The sequence below is a fragment of the Pezoporus occidentalis genome, unplaced genomic scaffold (genome assembly GCF_034315485.1).
Source record: "Pezoporus occidentalis ecotype Australia unplaced genomic scaffold, CSIRO_AGI_Poc_V1 ctg136, whole genome shotgun sequence".
NCBI lineage: Eukaryota > Metazoa > Chordata > Aves > Psittaciformes > Psittacidae > Pezoporus > Pezoporus occidentalis.
Window position 1 is genome coordinate 16,752 of NW_026913168.1, and position 22,777 is coordinate 39,528.

Below are 22,777 nucleotides of genomic sequence, written 5' to 3' on the forward strand. Positions count from 1 at the left end.
TATGTATGTATGTATGTGTGTGTGTGTGTATGTATGTATGTGTGTGTGTGTGTGTGTGTGTGGGGAGATGCCGCGCCGGAGCTCCCCACCGGGGCGGCCGGGGTGGGACCTCGTTCCTACGGAGCTGAGGGGAGGTGGGCAATACCATCCTGCCCCCGGGGGGGGGGGGCCGGGCTGCGCACACCACCCGCGGGGCTGGGGAGATGGAAGCGGCGGGAGCCGGCTCCCGGAGGGCAGTGGAGTGATTCGGACGGTTCCATTCCAAGCGGAGGGGCTGTGTGTTCGGAGAGTCCGGGCTGTTTCTGCTGAGGGGAGAGGCGGGAAGGGCAGTGTGTATGGAGCTGTGGGGCCGGAGCGGTGCGGAAGGCGGTTGAGCCCAGCGGGCCGCGGGATCCCGAGGGGAGCCGTGTTGGAGATGCCCCCGGGTCCCGCTGTAACGCTTGAGTGAGGTGTGGTGGCGGTTGGGGCGGGGGGAAAGGGATCCCCAAACATGGTGGTGAGGGGTGCACTTCCCTCAGGAGAGTGAGGGGCGCTGGGCCTCGCATAGGGGCTGGGGATGCTCTGTGGTGTGTTTTGGGGTTCACGGCTCTGGGGCCTTGTTGTGGACTCCCCTTCTCTGTCCAGGTGGGAGCAGGGAGGTTTTGGATAGCTGAGCCCCTGTTTTAATGCGACTTTCGGGTGCTTCTTTCTGTACCTGCTCTCTCTCTCTTGTGCCTTTTGTAATGCTTCAGGTATGTGGTGAAAAGTGCCAGGTCTGGCACACAAGGGTCGGCAAGTCCTGCGTGTTTCCCTTCCCCCAGGATGTGCTGCCAACAGGCTTCAGTCTCCATCTCCCTCACTTAGTCCTTGCTGGGACCATCCACAAAAGAGCCAATTACGAGATGTTTCGGGTTCTTTTCGTGGTGTGGATGCTTGCCTGTAGGAAACCACCAGAACCGTTGGACTGCGGCTGAATGAGAGTCAGCTGGTGACTTAAATTGCCGTCGCCAATCTCCTGTACCAGTCGTTTGCCCGCATACACTTGAGAATAACTTTCGTTATGCCGTTCTGTGGAGCAGGCAGCTGCACAGAAAGCTGTCTGTGAATGTAGTTACTTTTTAGCTTTCAGTTACAGTGAAATGACACTAAATGCACATCTGCCTCGTTCAAAGCAAGTGCATTTTGTGGAGGATCAGTTTTATTAGAATAATTTTATTAAGTGGTTGTTCTCTGTGCTTGTTTAGCTTGGTGTCTACCCTGCAATCCGGAGCTGCTGTGTGACAGTCGAAACTCCAACTCTGCTAGGCGTGTGTCTATGAAATACAGGGGCCAATCAGCAGTGCCTGAAACTCAAAGCAATTTGCTTCAACGCTTTGTAGTGTAAATATTCCTACTATGAACAAAGGAGGGTGTGTCATTGTGCTTGTTTCGTTTGTGCTTCCTCATTTGTCGCCAGTCAATGGTTTTGTGTAGGTTCTTAGACAGTAGCAGACCTGTTTTGGTGTGAGTCTTGTATCTGAGCTGTCTTGGGCATTCTCCTGAGCTGGAACACTCGAAAGCTTGGTGTTGTATTAGGAATTTTTATGATTTTCTTCTTAATAGCCATGCTCCTAAGTAACTTAGTTTTGCTCCTTTTTAGCTTCTGTTTTCACTGCTTATGACTTTGAAGTTAATTTAACTTGGATGCAGTGTAAAATAAGTATTCAGTAGAACTGCCTTTTAAGCAGCTGTTCTTTTGCCCTCTGATTATATAGCATGGAAACCAATAATTTCAGACTTAATGTTTTGCCAGCCAGCTATCTATAAAACTTTGAAGCATGTGCTTCTGAAATCTCTGTATGTGTTTCCTTTGAGGGACCATAACATTTTGGTTCAAAGAAGAAAGTAAAGGGCAGTAAAATACTGATGTGTGTCAGTCAGGCTCTCTTCATGCTATTTTGTCTTTGTGTGTATGTTTAAACACAGTGCAGTTGCGTGGTGTTCCTGTGATTTCTGGTTCTTGGGAATTGGGGATATAAATTCTTAACATGTTAACTTCTTAGCATCTAAGTTAAGCAGATACTACAATAACGTACACACAGACTAGACCCAGGTCTTTAATCGACAGCTTAAAGGAATATCTTTTCTCTAGTTATAGTTCATACAGTTCTAATATGCTGTAATTTACATGCAATCTGGGTCCTATTAAGTATTCTGAAACAGAGTACTTAGTAAAAAAAAATAAAAATCTGTAAGTGTGGAAACAGATAACTAAATGTATTATTAGTGTGCTTGAATTTGAAGTCCTAAAAGGGTCCTCTCATTTGAAGTATTCCTTTCAAATCTAAGATAAAACCCTGGTAGTTTCACAGCTCCTTAAGGTGAATACCACCAAGGGCTGGTAGGTGTGTGTTAGCAGAGGAAAGACTGGCTGGAATACAAGGATTGGCTCTTTAGGAACTGAGAGGGATCAAAGGTATGTGTGTGGGTTTTTTATAGCCTTGTTAATTGCAATGGAAAGCATTACAGGACGTCAGGTATTATTCTGAATAAGAAGACGGTTTTTCCAAGATGGTATCTTTCAGCAAGACACTCAACAAGTAATGCTCTTTCTTTCTTTCTCTGTTGTGTAATAGTTGGAGAGAACCCTATAAGCATTGAAAGAAATCAGGTCGTTGGCCGGGAGAGCTGAGGCATGACTATTTAGTTTTTTACACGCATCTTAAGGAAAAGCATCAATGTTGTAATGCGCTAGTACACACCTGATATTTGCCACTGTTGATTTTCATGACTTTCTGGTACTTCTTGCTAATGCTATACTTGAAATTACAGCCTAGAAATGAAACTTTTTTTTTCAGGGACTTAAGCACTTTCCAGTAGTTCAGGTAAAATGATAAAGTTGTGAACTTAAGGGAAATCTTATAAAGCAGTGTTATTTCAAAGAACAAAATGTGAATTTAACCAGAAGTCTGTATTGGCTACTAAGCAGATATTGGCAATAGCTAAGTAAAATACTTAGATGTAGAAGGCAAGGTAGGAGTGACATCTTAGAGATGGTAGTCCAGTTCTGTGGTATACTGCAACAGTTGCTTTCATGGTTCTCACACGCTTTTAGGTAGTATTTAGCTGCTATATTTTCCCCTACATGTTTCCTTAGTGTGTGACTAGATTTTTGTAAACCATACGGTGCATAATTATCTGTTATTAGCCTTAAGTGGTTTTGAGAACTGATGTTTCGTTTTTTCCTAATGAACAGCCTTTTCTTGTGTATACACACAATAAAATGTCTTGTAAAGTGATGTCTTTGAGGCACAGTGGTGTTAGTTCATATTTACAAAACTAAGGTGAGACTGTATCTTTGGAAAAACAAGTTGGATGAGAGACTCTGTAGAAGATTAAAGAACAATTTGGACCCAAAGGGTAGTATGGAGCTCTGGTCAAAAGTGCTTTGAACCTGGGTTGAAGGCCACCTGTTTGACTCATTTGATGTTCTCAAGATAATAGCTGTAATTAGTCCGGTAAATAATTAAATGTCATGGTAGTCCTCTCTGTGAATTCTTACACCAGTAATAAAAAGGAAGGTGGCAAAACTGCACTTCTAGTGGTGTTTTAACCAGATACTTTGATTAGGCTTTGTGTGCTTCATGTAGCAGCCGTTCATAGAGAATTGTCAGGACCAGCAGTTCAAACTATTCCTCTTCAGTAACTGCACCATCTAATGGCTTTGTGTTCATTGGGGGTTAATTTATAACATTTGCATATGTATTTCTTCAGCATGATACCATTTTCTTCCCCTGCTAAGCCTCTTCCCTGCCTTTTGAATGCAAAAAGAGTTGCTTGTAATTGTCAGTCTGCAGTGTTTTCAAAGGCTTCCTGTTGTAGTTGGATTCTTTTTCTTTTACAAAACTGGTTTTAGCATTTGATACAGGAGCTTTCCTGTGATGTGAATCCGGTCCTGTAATAGTTCCTCTACTTCTTTGGCACGTGCTGTTAATCTGGAAATGTTGTGTAAAGTCAAGCGTCAGAAAAAAGTTAGATCCCTACTTTTGTCTTTTTGTGTTTTAAACCTTAAGAGATCAGGAGAGTTGAGGCTTGAAATCCGAGTCAGCACAAGACACTCTTTGGGTGGATTAGTATATGTGGTCAGGTTCAGCAAGTTCTGGTTGATTTTGGAGAGAGGAAAGAAATCTCATCCTATTCTGTAATTTACAGGAACTCTCTGCTTGTGCAGGTATTAGAGGAGAGCTCTTTAGCTTAATAGATGTGTTCAGTTTTCTCTTTTCATCTCAGCTGTGAGGTTAAGTTACTTTCGGTTCGCTGTTCTGTCAGACTTGTATAAACTTGCTTTTAGCAGCAGGAGGGAGATTATATAATAAATTTTCCAGAATGTCCTTGCTGTGCTGTCGTTATTGGAGATTAAATCCTCTACATCTTGCTTTGGGGAGAGCCAGGCACATTGTTAGTGAATCCATATCTGCCCTACTTTGATACCTTTTCTCATTTTGGTTATGAATTGGCTGAGCTGATGTGTTACGGTTGCTACAGGCAGTAACTTCTTTCAGGTTTTCCTGCAGAGGAAGTGTTGGATGCTAATGCCAACCCATGCTGCTTTAGTAAACTGATTTGTAGTTCTTGTGTGTTCATTAAAGAATATATTACACCTTCCTGCTTGCTACTTTGGTATTTTCAGTTACTATCTCCATGTTGTAGTCTTGTACTTTTAACTTCTGAGGGGAGAAGTTATACTTTATGAAATAGTATGTGCACACAAGTTTCTAATACGAATGTTAGAAGAAAGTACACATTTGGAGTTGATAAACTACAAAATATATTCATAAGCAGTAAAGTTCCCCAGTCATAACAAATACATCTTTGTGTTCATTTTTTTAACAAGGAGGAATGAAAGGATAGTAGGAAAGGCAGTTTATATGTAAACATTTATTCTACTTATTTGAAGTTCAAAAATGATTTGTCTCTTTATTTTCCTACCATCATTAGGACATGTATACATCTGAGAAACCGCCTCCAACAACATACTTTGCTTCAAGACCTCTCCTGGATTATACGCAAAGAAGTTTCCAGTCATGAGTAAGTAAATTTATTTATTTAAGAGAAAAGAAACCCCTAATTTGCAGTTGAGAAGCAGTGTACTTCTGTAGTGGGTTTTATAAGGTGGTTCCTCCTCAGAAATGTTCATATGAAGTTTTGTCTCCGCAGTCGTTTAAAAATAACCAACTAAAACAGATTTGGCAGATGCTGTTCCTAATCTGCAGGTTTTTGATCTGTGTATGCTCTGTAAGACTCCTGTGTTGGTAGTCTGGTAGAGTTTTCAAGAAGGTGAGTTCTGCTACAAGCCGATACTTGTTTTTTTCAGTATAAATAAAACATGGAAAATGTCTTGGGTTTGTAAAGAGCTACAAAATATATGACCATCCAGTAAAGTAAAATAGCTGGTAAAAATCCAACATAAAATGAATGGACTTCATTTTATGGGGAAAAATAAATATATTACTTAAATTTCAGTATACATGTCTGCTTCCAAAGGAATTTTGGCATGAGTAGGAAAGATCTGAGCCATAGAAAATTGACTGAAGATCTGTTTTGGTGGAAAAAAACAGATGAAAGACACCAGAAGTTTTTTTTTTTTTAAGCCGCATCTGATGGGTAAGATAATCTCTTTTTAGCAAACTGTTTTGAGTATTTGAAGGTCTTTCATAAATTTTGTGAATGTGACAGTTCTTCATGTAATTCTTTGCAGCAACATTACCCAGACTTACACCATGTAGAAATAAGGATATAACTTCATATGCACAGGAACTGTATTTATAATGTAACTCGGTCTCAACACAACTGTACTGAATCTCTGAAGAACGAGCATCCAGTTCATAGGATAATTATATTCTGTGGCAGTAAAATAAGACCATTTGATTTTCTGGGAGGAAGTGAGTAAAGAAAATTGTTGGTTAAATTTCGTGTCAAACTAAATGAAAAATGACTGTTCATGACATCTGGAAGGAAAAACAAGAATGATGAAGGAAATGGTTGCTAAATGCAGCAAAGGGAAATCTACACCAAAAAAAGGTCTGCAAGTACTGCTGAACTTTGGGGTTTGTGCTTTGAGTAGATAGAACTATTTTAGTATTTATATAGAACGATACCTGTTTTCTCTTTCATGTTACTGTTCACACTTGTTTCCTCTCTGACGTTTAAAGTATTTGCTCTACTGCATCGATGACAATGTTCCAGGCAGTTATTCAAGTAGCTGAATATTCAGTTTGTGAAATGCTGCTATATTAATCATCACTTGTTTTATAAAGCATCTCATGTGCTGTCACTGCCTTATGTATAGTCTTAAACATAACCGAAGATTGCAAGTCTTCTTTGAGTCATAGTTGCTGTGTTAAATGTGACTTGTGAGTGTGTTGTGACAGTTTAAGTACAACAAACACTGTTGGGGCTGAGCAAAACACCATTGGTTTTGGGCAGATTTTGACAGGATTTCAGACTGGAGAGTTTGCCTTTATATTAGGAAGAATGAAGATCCTTATTCAAATGAAAGATAACATTTTGGCAGTATTTTTTGTGGTGGTTAATAAAGATACTATTCAAAATGCAGTCTCTTTGCAGGACACTATATTCTTGTGGTAGGTTAGCTGCTTAAGTCCATGCTTAAGTGATGAGCTTCATGGGCATAACAGAAAATTCCTGTTCAGCTGGTGCTGGATTTTTTAGTTTATGGTTTACTTCAGAGAAACTTGAACTATAAGCACAGTCTACAGGGTTCTCTCTACTAAATACCTCAATCTATAAGGTATTTATCATCTTATAAAGATGTATTTATGTGCATACTTCTGGAGATGTAAGCTATTCACAAAATCTGTGGGCACCTAGAATAGCTAGATGTGGTAAAAGTGATGGGAGTCTCTAGTATTCCAGACATGTGCATCACCTAGTGTAATTCAAACCAAAAATCTGTATAAAATGTGGGAACTTCAGACTTGGGAATGTCAATAACTTCATGGTGTTAAGAGAATTCAGAATGATATGTGCAGGCTACATTATAGAATCCTACTTGTTAATTTCTTGTGATAGACTTGATGGAATTTCTGTTTCCATTGCTGCTTGTGAAGGGCTGTTCTGGAATTTCAGATTAAATCCCTCTTCTAATATCTATCCTAAATCTACTCCCAGGCAGTTCATATCTGTTGGTTTTTTTTGTTGCCAAACTTTATTCTTTAGCTTAAAAAGTCGTTTTTACCTTATATCATGTTTGTCATTGCAGCAGTTTGTTCCATGTAGTGTATTACTTCACTGAAATAGCTTGTAGAAGTAAATCTGTAATATCTTGGTGCTTCAGAAGGACACAAGCTTATTTTTAAGCAAATGATTAGTTAAATGTTTTTGGAAGGTGAACAGGGAGCTACTGTTGTTGTATAACTTGTAATAGTTACCAGGTGTGTGGGTAAGTGCTTTGGATCCTGTTGTGCTGGATCTTCCCCAGAGTGTGGGAAGAGTATCCACAGAGTTGAGAAGTCCACCATTCATGGCAGTATTGGGCAATACAGAGGATCTGAAAAGGTGTTAAAACTGAGGCAGTCTCTATTAATAAGGCTTTTATTTTGTGGAATGCTTTTATAAATGTTTGCTTTCATAAATAAGGATAAGAGAAATCTGTATTTGAAATTATATTTTAACACTGTGTGCTCCATAGGACAGTGATGGCATGTGCTTCAAGGGTGGGTAAGAGTGTACAGTGGAGCTAAGTTAGATTGACTTTTGTTTTGTATTTAAAGGTAACTTGTGAGAGAAATCCTGGCTGTGTGTAACCTGCCAACAGTGTCACACCACAGAAGCAGTTGGTTTCATAGAATCATAGAATAGTTAGGGTTGGAAAGGACCTTAAGATCATGTAGTTCTAACCCCCCTGCCATGGGCAGGGACACCTCACACTAAACCATGCCACCCAAGGCTTTGTCCAACCTGGCCTTGAGCACTGCCAGGGATGGAGTATTCACAGCTTCCCTGGGCAACCCATTCCAGTGCCTCACCACCCTAAAAGGAAAGAATTTCTTCCTTATATCCAATCTAAACTCCCCCTGTTTAAGTTTTATCCCGTTATCCCTTGTCCTGTCACTACAGTCCCTAATGAAGAGTCCCTCCGCAGCATCCCTATAGCAGCCTTCCAGTATGTGAAGGGGGCCTATGAGGTCTCCGTGCAGCCTTCTCTTCTCCAGGCTGAACAACCCCAACTTTCTCAGCCTGTCTTCATACAGGAGGTGCTCCAGTCCCCTGATCATCCTCGTGGCCTCCTCTGGACTTGTTCCAACAGTTCCATGTCCTTTTTATGTTGAGGACACCAGAACTGCACACAATGCTCCAGGTGAGGTCTCACAAGAGCAGAGCAGAGGGGCAGGATCACCTCCTTGGACCTGCTGGTCACACTCCTTTTGATGCAGCCCAGGATACGGTTGGTTTCTGGGCTGTGAGTGCACACTGAAGCCGGCTCATGTTCATTTTCTCATTGACCAACAGCCCCAAGTCCTTCTCCTTGGGCTGCTCTGAATCTTCTCTGCCCAACCTGTAGCTGTGCCTGGGATTGCTCCCACCCAAGTGTAAGACCTTGCACTTGGCATGGTTAAACCTCATGAGGTTGGCATCAGCCCACCTCACAAGCGTGTCGAGGTCCCTCTGGATGGCATTCCTTCCCTCCAGGGTGTCAGCCGAACCACACAGCTTGGTGTCATCGGCAAACTTGCTGAGGGCGCACTCAATCCCACTGTCCATGGCAGCGACGAAGATGTTGAACAAGACTGGTCCCGACACCGATCCCTGAGGGACACCACTCGTTACTGGTCTCCAGCCGGACACTGAGCCATTGACCACAACTCTTTGTGTGCGGCCATCCAGCCAGTTCTTTATCCACCGAGTGGTCCATCCATCAAATTGATGTCTCTCCAATGTAGAGACAAGGATGTTGTGTGGGACAGTGTCGAACGCTTTGCACAAGTCCAGGTAGATGCCATCAACTGCTCTACCCTGTCCATCAGTTCTGTACCCCATCATAGAAGGCCACCAAATTGGTCAGGCAGGATTTCCCCTTAGTGAAGCCCTGCTGGCTGTCACCAAGCACCTTGTTGATTTTCATGTGCCTTAGCATGCCTTCCAGGAGAATCTGCTCCAAGATTTTTCCAGGCGCAATGGTGAGACTGACTGCTCTGTAATTCCCCGGGTCATCCATTTTCCCCTTCTTGAAAATGGGGGTTATATTTCCCTTTTTCTAGTCATTGGGAACTTCACCTGACTGCCATAATTTTTCAAATATGATGGCCAGTGGCTTAGCAACTTCATTTGCCAGCTCCTTCAGGACCCATGGATGGATTTCTTCAGGTCCCATGGACTTGCATACGTTCAGGTTTTTCATTTTTTTCATTTACACTTTCTTTTCATTATTTCATTACACTCTTTCATTTTTTCATTTACACTTTCTCTCGTTATTGACAGCTGCCAGAAAATGTGTAGTGTAATGATAAATTCTTACAAACCGTGCTCCTTGTGTTTGGGAGTTTTCCTGTGCTTTCTCCTTTGAAGAAAGGCCAGTGCAGTGAAGTTACTTGAGTTGCTGCAGTGAACTGTGCAAACAATTAAACTTCAATGTTGGTGTATATTGCAACAAGCTGCTGACACCTTCATACTCCTTTCCTTCTTAAATGTATAGGATGCAGTGCCAACTTTTTTTTTTTTTTCTGTTATTCTGCTGTCATAAATTGTACAGAAGAATTCTTTTTTGGCTTTGTCTTTCTGCTTTTAGTTTTGTTCCTCTCACCCTGGCAACTTAACAGTGCAGACAGTTGGCAAGTTAACCTGCTATTCTTCAAGGTTTGTTATATCTCTTTAGGTTTGCCTTGTGATTGACTGAGGGTAGGAGCATGTTTAGTGTGTTTGCAGAGATGCTGTGCAATGTAATCTTGTGTTTTGAAAATGGTCAGTGTGGTCTGGTGATGAGGTGGGAAACTTTTGCTTCAGTTCAAATCAAGACCACAGTGGTGTGATTAAAGGTTGCTTCTGTTTGATAGCTGATTATATATCATGACCTCTCATTACAGCTGGCATTCTAGTTTGTGTTCACAGAGGAGCCTTTGAGCTTTGTGACTTCTAAAAAACCTAGAAATGTTTGCCTTTCTTTTTGAGTTCTTGTAGCATGTGTAAAGAAGTACTTTTGGCTGTCAGTTTCTCTGTTCATGAGCAATAAACTTGGGAATTAAACCAAATGTTAAGGTCAGCCTTAACAGGTAAACATCCAGTGCTTTAGTAAGCATGAGTTATCATTCATATGCTTGCAACTGGGGAAAGTGTGTTGTAGGCTTCTGTAAAGCTTCCTATGATAAGAAAAGTCTGTCTGGTTGAGACTGGCTCAGTTCTCCCCCCTCTTTCAATCTGCCCTCCCTGTATGCCAGAATGAATTTGAGCTGAGGATCAAGGTAAACTGTTCATTGCTAAAATACCTCTTGAACGAAGTAGTACAATGAGTAGCTAAAGGATACGGGATTATGTTGTTACATGCTAGTTTTTGTTTTACTTTTGAACCCTGAACCCTGAAAACCCATTTATAAAATACAAGCTTGAAGACAGAGAACATGAAGTATTTTCTTCAGTAGTTCTTGTGACTTCATAGCACAATTACCTCCTAATCTATAAATACTGTGACTTGAGAAAGTGGAAAAAGGTTTTGTCTTCTAGGTCAGCTTTACTGAGATTTGAAATAGTGATTCTTTATGAGAAACTGAAGATCTGAATGATAAAGAATTGTAGAGCATAGGGGATAAAGGGCCATAATGCAAAGTTGAAGGCTTTGGATACATTTAAATTACTTTAAGAGTTAACTCCCCCTGCAATTCAACTATCTGAAAAAGAATAAAACTCACAAGATGTTTAAAATAGTAAGCTCCTGTAACAGCCCCATAAAAACAACCCCATAAAAATAATGTTTGCTCTTTTTTTTCCTTGAAACTATCTATGGAGTTTGTCACTGTATTTAACTGTAGTGACACATGAGTGCTTGGGTCAGAAGTAGCAGTGAAGTAACTGGTTTTTTGTAGTGAGAGGATGAAGCATGAAAAATACATGTGTACTAAGTTGTTTGGCTCCTGAACCTAGTGGTTAGGAGAAGCTCTTAACTATTCTTGAACTTGCTTTGCTGTTATGCTTCTGTGTTGTCTTAACTTTTCACTTCTGTTTTCTTCAAACACTGCTCCTTACTGCTGTATGTGCTGGCTGTCCCCGCAGTGTAGTGCAGCTGGTCGAGGAACGCTAGCAGCAAGCTTGCTGGAAATAGTATTCTGAGTTAAAATGTGGATTCAGAGGTCAGAGTTAATTGGTTACAGAAACTTGTGTGGACTTGCAGCAAAGCTTTGAGCGGAATTGAGTTTCATTAGTACAGTCTGGCCTGTAGGAGCTAAAGCTGAACTGAGGGTCTTTATTCATGATCCCCTTACCATGTTGCTGTTGCCATTAGAGAGGGTGGTGTCCTTTCTCTTTCTGAATTCCTGCATTCTTGTTGCAGGAGCATTTGGGAGTTTGGTTTGAATTGGGTGGGCTCCTAGAGCTGTTTGTTAGGTGGCTGCATGAATGGTTGTACTGCTGTAAAGCAGGGAGAGAACATGGGTCGGAGTAAGTGGTTGGTGGGTGAGACTGTGGTAATGCTGTTTTTCCCTTGAAGCTTGTATGGAACTGTAGGTCAAGTTGTTTAGGAATGTGGTAATCTCAGGCTTCCTCTATACTAAATGCAGAGAGGCATCTCCAGAGGGCTAATCAGATCTCATATGACCCAGTTTCTCACCAGTGCTGAAGTGCAACTGCTCCTCTAAATAGAGTGCATCAGTAGCAAGAAAGTATAAACCCAAATACTTCACATGCACAGAACTGATGCATCACATCGAGGAAATGTTGGCATGTTAGTAGAAACTTACTTGTTTTCTTAATACTTGTATTCCGTAATGTTTGATTTCTTCTTACTTACCAATTGTCAGAATGATGCAACTTTTCAGACCTTGTGAATTTTTCTTCTTTGCTGATAACTATTTAAATATATCAGAACACAACTGAAAGCTTTCTGAAATTTTTCTGTGGTTAAGCAGACTTTTTAGATTTATTTATTTATTTATAATAAATAAGAGGAGGCTGTGTGGAGACCTCAGAGCAGCCTTCCAGTATCTGAAAGGGGCTACAAAGATGCCTGTGACATTTGTATTATATATTTTTATATTTTTATTTATTTTATATTTATATTTTTATTTATTTATTTTTTTTATTTTATTTTTATTTCTGAGTTTGCCTCTCACTGTTTTGGTTGGTGGCCAGTAAGGACTGATGAAGTATTATGACTAACTTGCATACACAGAAGTACATGTTTTTGGCATGATAATATTCTCCTGTTACAGGGGTTTTTATTTAAATTTTAGTCTTTGAGCCTATCTCTCTACTTCTTTATATAGAATGTTGCACAATAATGCCTTTATTATGGGTCTTTGTTACTCCTGCAGCAGAGAGTAGCAGAAGAACACTGTAACCTTGTTCTCTGGAGTGAGTATCGAGTATCCACCACTATGTAAGCAATTCATATTTCTGGGATCCTATTCATCCTGTGATAAGTTGAGGGTGGTGTTCAAGTACATTCCGAAGGGGGAAGGATGCAGGAACTCACAGCTGAAACAGAGATGAAAAGTGAGAGCTGTAAATGTAGCTGTTTTGGCAGACGCCCACTCTTCGCATGCAAACACAGAGCAGTGTTCTAGCAACTGCATGGAGGCTGCAGTAGGAAGCTCCCGACTGGTGTTATAATTTCCTATTGAATTGGAGAATTCACAAAACAGCAGCTGGGTCAGATGAGGGATTAGAAATGGGCTGAAGAAGAAGGTTTCCAACAGCAGTGTTAAGTGAGGTATTTAGAGAACTTCCCTTGCCTGTGTGAGTCATATTGCTCTCCCTTTCTTTACAAGTGATTGACTAATATGTGCTACTGTGTTGGAAAAGTGAAGCTATTGGTGCTCATTAGTGTAACTTTGCCACAGATGATAAAAAAAGTGAGCTGCAGCCTCATTTTATGTTATGTTCCATTACTTGCATACATATTCCAGCAATAAAATGCCTGACAGACAAGATGTGTGGTTATTTTGAGCTGAACAGACCATGTTTTAAGAAAAACAAGTCTTGACATTTTTTGCCCAATTTTTGATAGGAAACAACTTTGATTTGTAGCATGGATGAAAAACATTTGGATTGTTGCCATCAGTGGGGTTATGCCAGCAGTCCCAGAAGGGTTACCGGCTCCGTGTTTGTTTAAAGTTAAGATCTTTTCTGTGCTTAAACTATCAAATCTGTTGTTGTTTCTCTGTTTAAAGGATAGTTGCAGATATTTGTGTAAACAAAGGAGCTGCACTTAGGTGATACCTTATCTATCAGCTGATTATAAGGTTTGTTTAATCTCTTATTGCATAAAAGCCCCCTATAATGATGAGATTTTAATGCTTAAAATAGTGTGGAAGAATGACAAGATGGCGCAGAAATTTTTTCAAGGCTATTGGTAAACCTGTACCTATCCTGGTTAAATTCCACAAGGAAGCAGAAACCTGTGTAGGACTTCCAAGCTGCTTTGGTAGCTGGTATGTTGCAGTCTCCTCTTCTGTTTTTCTTTGTTTCTCCAGTTTATTTCATGTAACATAAATATTCTCTGGAATGCAAGGCATCCCAACATGCTGTAGAATCTCCAGTGCATTTGGCCAGTGCAGTCATTAATCTAATAGATCATTAATATAAAAGGGCACTTTGTTTTAATAAAGCACATTGGTTTGCCATAGGAGAGGATTCTTGAATGCGGTCTTTCTGTGTTACCCTTGAAAAGCTCTTTGAAAGCCTGCCTAATTCCCTGGTAGGTTGCTGAAAGGCACCCTCAGAACTCTTTTGAGCAGCAGTCCAACTTCCCAGAACTTCTAGACATCAGGAAACAAGTCTCTCACCAGAATGTGTGCTCTTGCATTCAATATAAAGCTTTTTCCATTCCTCTCTTTTTCCTTTGGTAGTAGAATGTTGTACAGTGTTACAGGAGAAGTTTTACTTTGGGATGCTAGTATTTGAGTTGTATGAATGCTATGACAAACTCCTCCTTCCCTGCCATCTCCCAAACTCACTTCTTGACTGACTTGTCAGCTGCAGCTCTCTGCTTTTATGATGCTGTGCTACAGCCATAATTTGTGTCAAGCCTGTTCTATAGACCCAGCTTGCCTTGCATGTTTCAGAGTGGCTGTATTTTCGTATTACGTTATATCTGGTTTTAAACTAGGCAAGCTTTTAGCTTCCCATTTCTTCTCCCCCCCCCACCAAGTTACAGCAAGTTAATGTAACAGTGTTTGAAGGACATCAGGGTTGGTCTTGGAAAACGGGAGAGGCAAATTTAGGTTTATAGTTTGCCTTCAGAAGATTAACTACAAACTGGAAAGAGTCAGTTTTGCTGGTTATTTCCTCCCCGCTTCCTCCATATGCTTTTCTATGCCAGAAGCAATTACAAAAAATGTCCGTAATTTTTACTGTCACACTGTGGTAGGAAAATAGTTCTTTTTAGAGCAAAGGCTACCGAGTCACTTTTAGTGGCATTTCAAGGTTTGTTTATTCCCCATGCGATAAAACAAGCTCAAAGAAATAATATTTATGTGAAACTCAATGTAAAGCTCTTGGGTGGTGTTGGTATTTCTTAATGCGTCAGTCATTGAGTGGAACATCTACCACAGAATCACAAAATGGTTTAGGTTGGAAGGGACCTTAAAGCTCATCCAGCTCCAACCCCCTGCCACGGGCAGGGACACCTTCCACTAGAGCAGCTTGCTCCAAGCCCCTGTGTCCAACCTGGCCTTGAACACTGCCATGGATGGGGCAGCCACAGCTTCTCTGGGCACCCTGTGCCAGCACCTCAGCACTCTCATAGTAAAGGATTTCTTCCTTATATCTAATATACCCTGTGTTTTGGAGATCTCACTCTTAATTTCTATTTTTGTTTAATGCTGTGTATTCAGTGGTCTGGCAAGGTTAGGTTACCTGTGTGCTGTCCAGCTAACGTGAAAAGTTCAAGGTCAAGGATAAATCTACTGCCAAATGGAGGAAGATGGTACTTCTTTTTTTTCTTTCCTTAGCACTGGTGTAGTACCATTGGTAGTTAAAATAGTGGATTACAATGCCTGACTAACATTGAGTAGAGTGTTGCAGTTCAGTCCCTTTTTGTCTGGACCATGAGCAATTGGTGGCTAAAACATGGCAGCTACAGAGAGAGTGAGGAGAACAGTAAGCGTGCAACAGTCTTCTGTCTGCCAAAACTGAAACTTAGTCACTAAGCCATGTACAATTCCTCTATCTTTGCTCGTGTAATAGATAGGCGAGATGTTCTTCATTTTGATAGTTCAATTGTCATAAAGCGAAGCTGAATCAAGTGTGGTTTATGCTGCTGGTTCTGGGCTCTGTCTTAGCAGAGTTTATTTGCCAGCAGCGTTGCCGAGATGCCCAGGTCTTGTAGAATTAACTAGAGGGGTGAAAGCGAATGTGAATTGACCGAGAAAGGTAACAGTAAGAGTATTGTTCAGTGTTGGGGTTTTGCAGTGTGTAGTTTCACTGTGTGCAAAAACATATGGAACTTAGCTGTATGTTTTTCTGTCTTCCCCTTTCCCTGTTTTTAGCATTTGTTTTCCTTTTCTTGAGTTCAGAAGTTTTTGCCTGGAATAGGTGGAATTAATTTAATTGACCATTTATTGGAATTCTCCATCATCCTGAATTTAATGAGCAGCTTTCTTGTATGCTTAAAGGAGAAAGAAAACCAACTTTGAAAAAAATGTGAACAAATGCCTCTCGTGCTTTTTAATCAGCCTTCACTTAGATAGCTTTCTCGTACAATAATTTATTACTTTTCCAGCCTCTAGATCAAGCTACTCTCTGCTACCGAGTAGGTGTCTTATAAGAGAAACTCATATATCTTTATCAGTTTGCTTTAAAATCTGCAGCCATACTTTCATGCTTTGAAAATGGTAAAAAAAAAAAGTGCTAAAAATGAAGGTAAAATATTCCTAAGTCAGTGCAAATTCTGTTGGATGAAGCAATTACTGACATAATTATTATTTTAATGAATGTTTTGCAAAATGCAGAGCCAAAAGCAGTTGTCTTTGAAGAATGAATGACTTAAATAATAAATGGAGTCGTATCACTTGTGGAGGCATTTTCACAGGAAAGGGTACTGAAATTCATGTTAGCGATAGGGTAAGGGGGAATAGCTTTAAACTGATAGAGGAGAGACTGAGATGAGCTCTTAGGCAGAAGCTCTTCCCTGTGAAGGTGCTGAGGTGCTGGCACAGGGTGCCCAGAGAAGCTGTGGCTGCCCCATCCCTGGCAGTGTTCAAGGCCAGGTTGGACACAGGGGCTCGGAGCAAGCTGCTCTAGTGGAAGGTGTCCCTGCGCATGGCAGGGGTTGGAGCTGGATGAGCTTTAAGCTCCCTTCCAACCCAAAACAGTCTGGGATTCTATGATCAGTCTTTTGGAGAGCACTAGGCTGTCTTTATCATTTTCATAGTTCCCATTAGTGTATTGCTGCCAAAGATTAATCTGTAGAAAATAACATCAGAATTTAGAGGCTCAGAGATTTATGGTGAGGGTTAGTTATTGATCTGAAAATCTAGAGTTCTCCTGTTCCATCTATAGGAGCTTATTTAAATCTTAAAACTGTAGCTTTCAGTTCACAGATCAGAAAATTAATTAAAAATACTAGTAAGAGAGGATAACCTACTTTATAGCTGCTTTATTAATAATTTGTATCATGTTGTCTATGTTAGAACTCAGTGCCTGTGTATTTCAGGATACTGGTTTGAAGACCAGTTGTGACAGAAGTCAGTCAGAGGAGTCTCATAAACCAAAATGTTGCTGTTGATGCTTAAGGCTATGCCAGGACTTTGCTGCCAGGTGGATTTTACCTGAAATTATTTTCTCTAAGAAATACACACTTTTTGCTCTGAACTCACTGCTCAATTTTTTTTTTACAACATGTTCTTCCTTCTGTTTGATATTTAAACAATTTTTTCCCTCTGATGTTCCTTACTCGTATATCCTTCATCCTTTAATCTGTTGTTGAAAACTTTTCTTGTGCTTATGAAATAGTAGCTGTTCTGGTAAGAAAATCCTCATTTGCGAAGATGGGAGGGAAGCTGTGCCGTGTGTCACTTTTGAAATCACAGCTTTTAAAGGAAACCTTTGGACTGGTCAGTAGACCAACTGCCCTCATTTCTGGTGGTACTTGTCTTTTTATAGCCCTTGTTATGCCCTGCTCACTTTGTAACATACCAAAGCACCATCTGTAATTCACAGGTGTAGAAAGAAGCAAATGGAGCACTGCTCATGGAAATCCCTGCGTCTTGTCTATAATATCAGGCTTTGCCCTTTGCACAACTGAAGAGACCAGGAGGAGTGTTTTGTGTATGTATTTATCTGCTTTATAGATGGTAGCAGCAAGACTTGAAGCTTGATCCCACTTCCATCCAAACAGGTAGGAACAGGACTGGATCTTGGGCTGGTACCTTACTGGCCACTGTGCTCTGGGCTGTCAGTTTCTTTGGCGTGCCAGGCCTGAAAGTCTGGTCTCTTAACTGTGGTTAGAGTTGAGCAGGTGGGGAAAAGGCCATAAATAATTCTGGCTCTGGGGAATGTGAAGTAGGATTCTGAAGACGGATCTGCACAGGTTTCTGCAGAGATGTGGTGGAATCACCCGTGTGCACCTGAACAGTTCAGGTTGATGGGAGATGGAAAAAGAAGAATCACAGTAACTTTGCATCTCAAATGGAATGTGTGCAGGCCTGTTGTTCATATGAATGAATGCCCACAAGCCACTTCATTGTGGGTTTTCTTATTTTATTAGTAGCTTGTCCGTCTTCCTTTCTGTAAGTGAGGGCACAAGAAGCAGGAACTCTTCTTTTGGGTAGCTGCAGTGCTGCCTGGCATTACCCTGCGGGCTCTTGATGGTTCTTTAAAAGCTTAGCCAGAATGTCATGAATATACAACCATTAGAGATTAATAGAAGAGCATGAAGGAGAAAATAGGAAGTTTTTCTCAAACTGAAGTTCTAAATTGTGTTTTTTCCTCCAAGTGTCATTCGACAAATACCCACCGAACCATCCTTCTGCAGCATCTTTGCTGCTGTAAATGTTACCTCCTGGCAATATGCTTCATGAAAAAGAACTGTTTTCATAAGCCAGTTAATGATAATTATGTTAATGGAAGCACTTTTATTTTGAGTGATGGTAGCTGACTAATCAGATGCAGGCCATTCTTTCTCTGATGGTTAGGAGAGGTCAAGGGTTGCACACAGTGATCCATAAAATCCCATCGTGGTTAAGTGTTCCTTATCACACCAACAAACTACATCAGGTTGGTGATGTGTGCATGACTGCTGCATTCCTTACAGTTTTGAAGTTAAGGGAGAAAAGCAAACTGCAAGAACATCATCAAGCACATCTTGCTTAGCAAACTGAAAATGCTTAGCAGGAATTCAGGTGATACTCACTGAGCATGTAACATTGCTTTTCCCTTCAAACAGAAGCTGCTTAAATTGTCACACTGCATTTATGATGTGGTTTCCTTTTGGTTTACCTTGTGTGTCTGTGTCAGAATTGCTGTGAACTTTTTGCCTGGTAAATATTCTTTCCCACAGTTCAAGTTTTGTAGGATGTGGTCTGAGAGATGGCAGTTGTAACAGATTGTGTGGCAGTATCAGCTGGGTGTCATGATTCAAAGATAAAAGTGAACTATAACTAGGTTATCGCTTATGAGTAACAGATGAAATTACATGATTTAGCCAGTTAGTGTGTTTTGTTTCATAGAATCCCAGACTGGTTTGGGTTGGAAGGGACCTTAAAGCTTGTCCAGTTCCAACCCCCTGCTACAGGCAGGGACACCTTCCACTAGAGCAGGTTACTCCAAGCCCCATCCAACCTGGCCTTGAACCCTGCCATGGATGGGGCAGCCACAGCTTCTCTGGGCACCATGTGCCAGGGCCTTGCCACTCTCACAGGGAGCAACTTCTTCCTAATATCTAAACCTGTCCTCTGGCAGGTTAAAGCCATTCCCCCTTGTCCTGTCCCTACAGGCCCTTGTAAGAAGCCCCTCTCCAGATTTCTTGTCTGACCCTTTAAGCACTGGGAGCTGTTCTAAATTCTCCCCATAGCCTTCTCTTCTCCAGGCTGAGTAAGTCCAGCTCTCTTAGCCTGTCTCCAGAGCAGAGCTGCTCCCATCCTTGGAGCATCTTTGTGGCCCTTCTGTAGACTCACTTTAACTCTTGAAGCCTCAAGACTCTTGAAGCCTCTTTGGTATTGCCACTTTTTAAAGCAGGTTTACTGTTACTGTCTAGGTAGGTGTAGAAACTGATTTGAGGAAAAAGAAATGGCTACAATGCTTTGTATAATTCCTCAAAGTTTCAGTGATTTGTCTAATTTTGTTACATTGTTCACCATGAACTCCACGGCCCTGCTTCATACTTGCACCATTTTCTTTTTTTATGTTACTCACAGGATGTTTAGTATTCTTGTCTGCATTTTCTGAAATTAATTTTAAAGCTAGGGTTTTTTTTTCCATTTCTTTCTACATGGCTTTTTCCATGTCAAAAGAGAGGGGAAAATACTGTGCATGTCATCTCTGGAGATTATTTCATGTCAAGGGAGGTAGGTGTGTGTGAAAATGATTTCTAGTCCTTAAGTTCTTGTGTGTGTCTCTTTAAAAGCTCTGAGCAGGCTTTAACTGTTAAAAATACCCCTACCACTGGTGGAGAAAGAGAAGTACTGGTGACTGTGGGATGAAAGTTTTTCGAATGGCTATTCTGCAAGCTTTAGTAGGTACTGGTTTTGTATTCTCACCATAGTCCCTAGACCTGCAAATCCTCTAAGAGTCCTCTTCCAGGTTGTCATCTTTGTTATCAGCAGGACAAGGGATAGTTTTGAAGGGAACAACCCCCTTTTTGCAGTCAGGAATAGCTGTAATCCTTTCCTGGGTGTTAATTCCTTGCTACTGAAGTGCCCCATTTCTTTTTTAAGTAATTTTGAAACAAAAGCAAGTACAAAGCATGCCTTCTATTCCTTTCCCTCTTCCTTTGCTCCCCCTTCCCCACTGTTTCTTTTTGTCAGACCATCATCCTCTCCTTATTCCAGCACTTGAGAGCCTTGCTGTAGAAATGAGATAATCTAGTTCAGTTAAAAATCACCTTCAGGATCTGTAAGGTGTGCTCCTACTTCAGTTGGTTAAGCAGATGTTATTAATGAAGATTTTACTCAACCTTATTCCCCTGCTTTATTTCTGTCCTTAATATGTTTCTATGAAGACCATCAAAAGCTTAGCAGTGCTGTAAAGGTAACTGTGTTCTGTGAACCATAAACTTAAATCCAGCTTTTTAGAGGAAATTTGCAATGTAATACAGCTGTCGGTAATGCTTCAAGACAAGTTGTTTGATAACCCAACCAAATAAATGAGACATCATGGCAAGATAATGGTGGGAAAGTTTGTACAGCAGTAATTTTGAGGACTGGATTACTAAGTGAAAGACCTCCAGGTAAACTTAGGTAAGACAACCCCTTCTTTAAATGCTTTGAAGTTATACTTGTTCTGTAAACATCTGTTTATGGTGATTTTTTTCCTTACCTCTTTACATGCAAGGACATTTGTCTGAAACCTGGAATTTAAATGTAGATACAGGAGTTAGAAATTACTCTTCATATAGGAAGTAGAGACTTCTGTTTGTAATGGTTTAAAGAATCCTTTTTTCAGGAAGAGGTTAAGTTACAGTTGCAGAGTTGTCCACAGGCTTCCTATTGAGAATAGTCCTATTGGACACCTGAGTATTTGCACGGTGGGAGAAGAAATCAGTGTTCAGAGAGAATGATTTTTAACTTGTCTTTGTTTTGCCAAACCAAGTACTTTGGGCTGGTTAGTTCTTCTGACAGCGATGGATTAATGGGCAGGTTGTAAATGAGACTGACAAAATAGAGTTTGTGGTGCTTGTGCTCTTTGTCTTTCAAGAGACTGACTTGCATGTGGATAAATGTAAAATCTGAAAAGCTTGTGATCAGCAGCTAGAAATGAGAAGAGATGACCTCTTCCCCCTACCATATAAAACTTAAGCAACAGGAACAGAAGGTCTAAAGGCCAGAGAATATGTCCTGCTGTGCCTTGATGGTGGCCTGTGGTTTGTTTCAATGTTATGGTAGTTGGCTTCCTAAATCACTGTCTTTGTGTGGGTAAGGCCTCACAAGGCTGTGACAGAATTTGGTCTGAAGTGTTCACAGAGCCTCTTCAGGGCTGACGGTTATTTAACTTAAGCCTATAAAGCACGATTTCTCTAGGTTTTTGTTTGTTAGCTCCGTAGAGGCTGTGACAGAAGGCACTTCTGAAGTGCCTTTGTATGTTTTCCAGATGGTGTTAAAAATGGTGTGGGGCACGTACTGCAATTTGTCTGCTTAAAATTACCTGACAGAAGCAGTGATAGCAATTTAGCTGAAATAGTTCTCTGGGCCTCTGCTGGTGGGAGAGAGAAGAACGCCACAGGATTTCCAGTGTGCCTCCCGGTGTGCAAGAATTCTGTTCACATAGGAGGGTGTCAGAGATGTGCATTCAAGGGGAGGGAAAAGGAGCTGAATGACTCTTTCTCAGGTGTTTCCTTGTGCCTGATGGAGTTTAGATTTAACTTTAATTCTGTGAGCAGGTCTGATGCTGGCTCTACACTGCACTGATAGCTCTTCTTAAAGCATTCCGTGGAATTTCAGGACTTGAGACAGACTTTTAGAGGATGCAGACACGGCTGCTGAGCTGAGAGGCGTACATTGCATCTATCCACGTTAATTTTGAGTGGTGTTTTCTGTAGTTACTTTGTGGTGTGAATGTTTCCTGTAAACTTTATTTAGAGGAATTGGTATGCATTCTCTGCAGTAATTTTAAAATGCTCTGTAGAAATACATTTAGGACTGCTTGCAGTTTTTTTGTCTCCTGCTGAAGTCACTTTAAATCCATCACCCCAGCCTGTACAGTCATCAGGCAGAAATCTTTCTGTGAAGGTAGGTGAGTTGTTCCTGCATCAGTTTTGCTTGAGCATCCTGAAGACAGCCATATCACATGTAGTAATGAAACCTGTTGGAATTTTAGAGGAGCATCTAATCTTGTTGATCTTGCTAATGAGCAATGATTCAAGTGCTACAGATTGTAAAGGATCTGGTGTCACCAGCAAGACGGAGAACAGATGCTGCTAAGAGAGGTAAGAGCAGCACCGGGATGTAGTCAGTGTTTCGAGTCATTTGCTGTAAATCAGAAATATCTTGGAGTTTGGTTGTAGTTAAATTAAGTGTGTGCTTGAAACTTACAAATATTTTTTTGTGGCATGTACAGCTGCCATCATTTGGCTTTGAACTATATTAAACCTAATGATTATTGTTTTGCAACTGCAGCTTTCTCAAGGCGAATCCTGATGACATAAACTCCATCTTCAGCATGATAAATGTCAGGATTTGTAACTGCTGTTTGTGGTGTAAAGATCTTTTCCTTATTTCTCTGTGGTAAAAACGTTTTTCTTGCCCGGATAGCTTGGGCTGTGAAAATAGCAACTGCATTCTGTGTAATCCCATAAGAATGGTGTTTTTTTAGAGTCTTAATGCTCTAAATGAGAATAAGAGCAAAAATAGGCTGCCTTAGTGCTTATGGAAATGAGAGAGACTGAAAGTCCACAGCTGCACTGCTGCTTAGGTTTTACAATTAGATTATTTCTAGA

At 40.8% G+C, this 22,777-nt stretch overlaps 1 long non-coding RNA gene across 1 annotated transcript in view; it reads left to right on the top strand.

Annotated features, from left to right (window-relative positions):
- The first annotated feature begins 204 nt into the window (after positions 1-204).
- Positions 205-22,777, top strand: part of LOC134158898 (uncharacterized) — a 28,165-nt gene continuing 5,592 nt past the window's right edge. The window contains exons 1-2 of the long non-coding RNA XR_009962946.1: positions 205-433; positions 4,957-5,046. This is a non-coding gene — a long non-coding RNA (uncharacterized LOC134158898). The remainder of the gene's footprint in view (positions 434-4,956; positions 5,047-22,777) is intronic.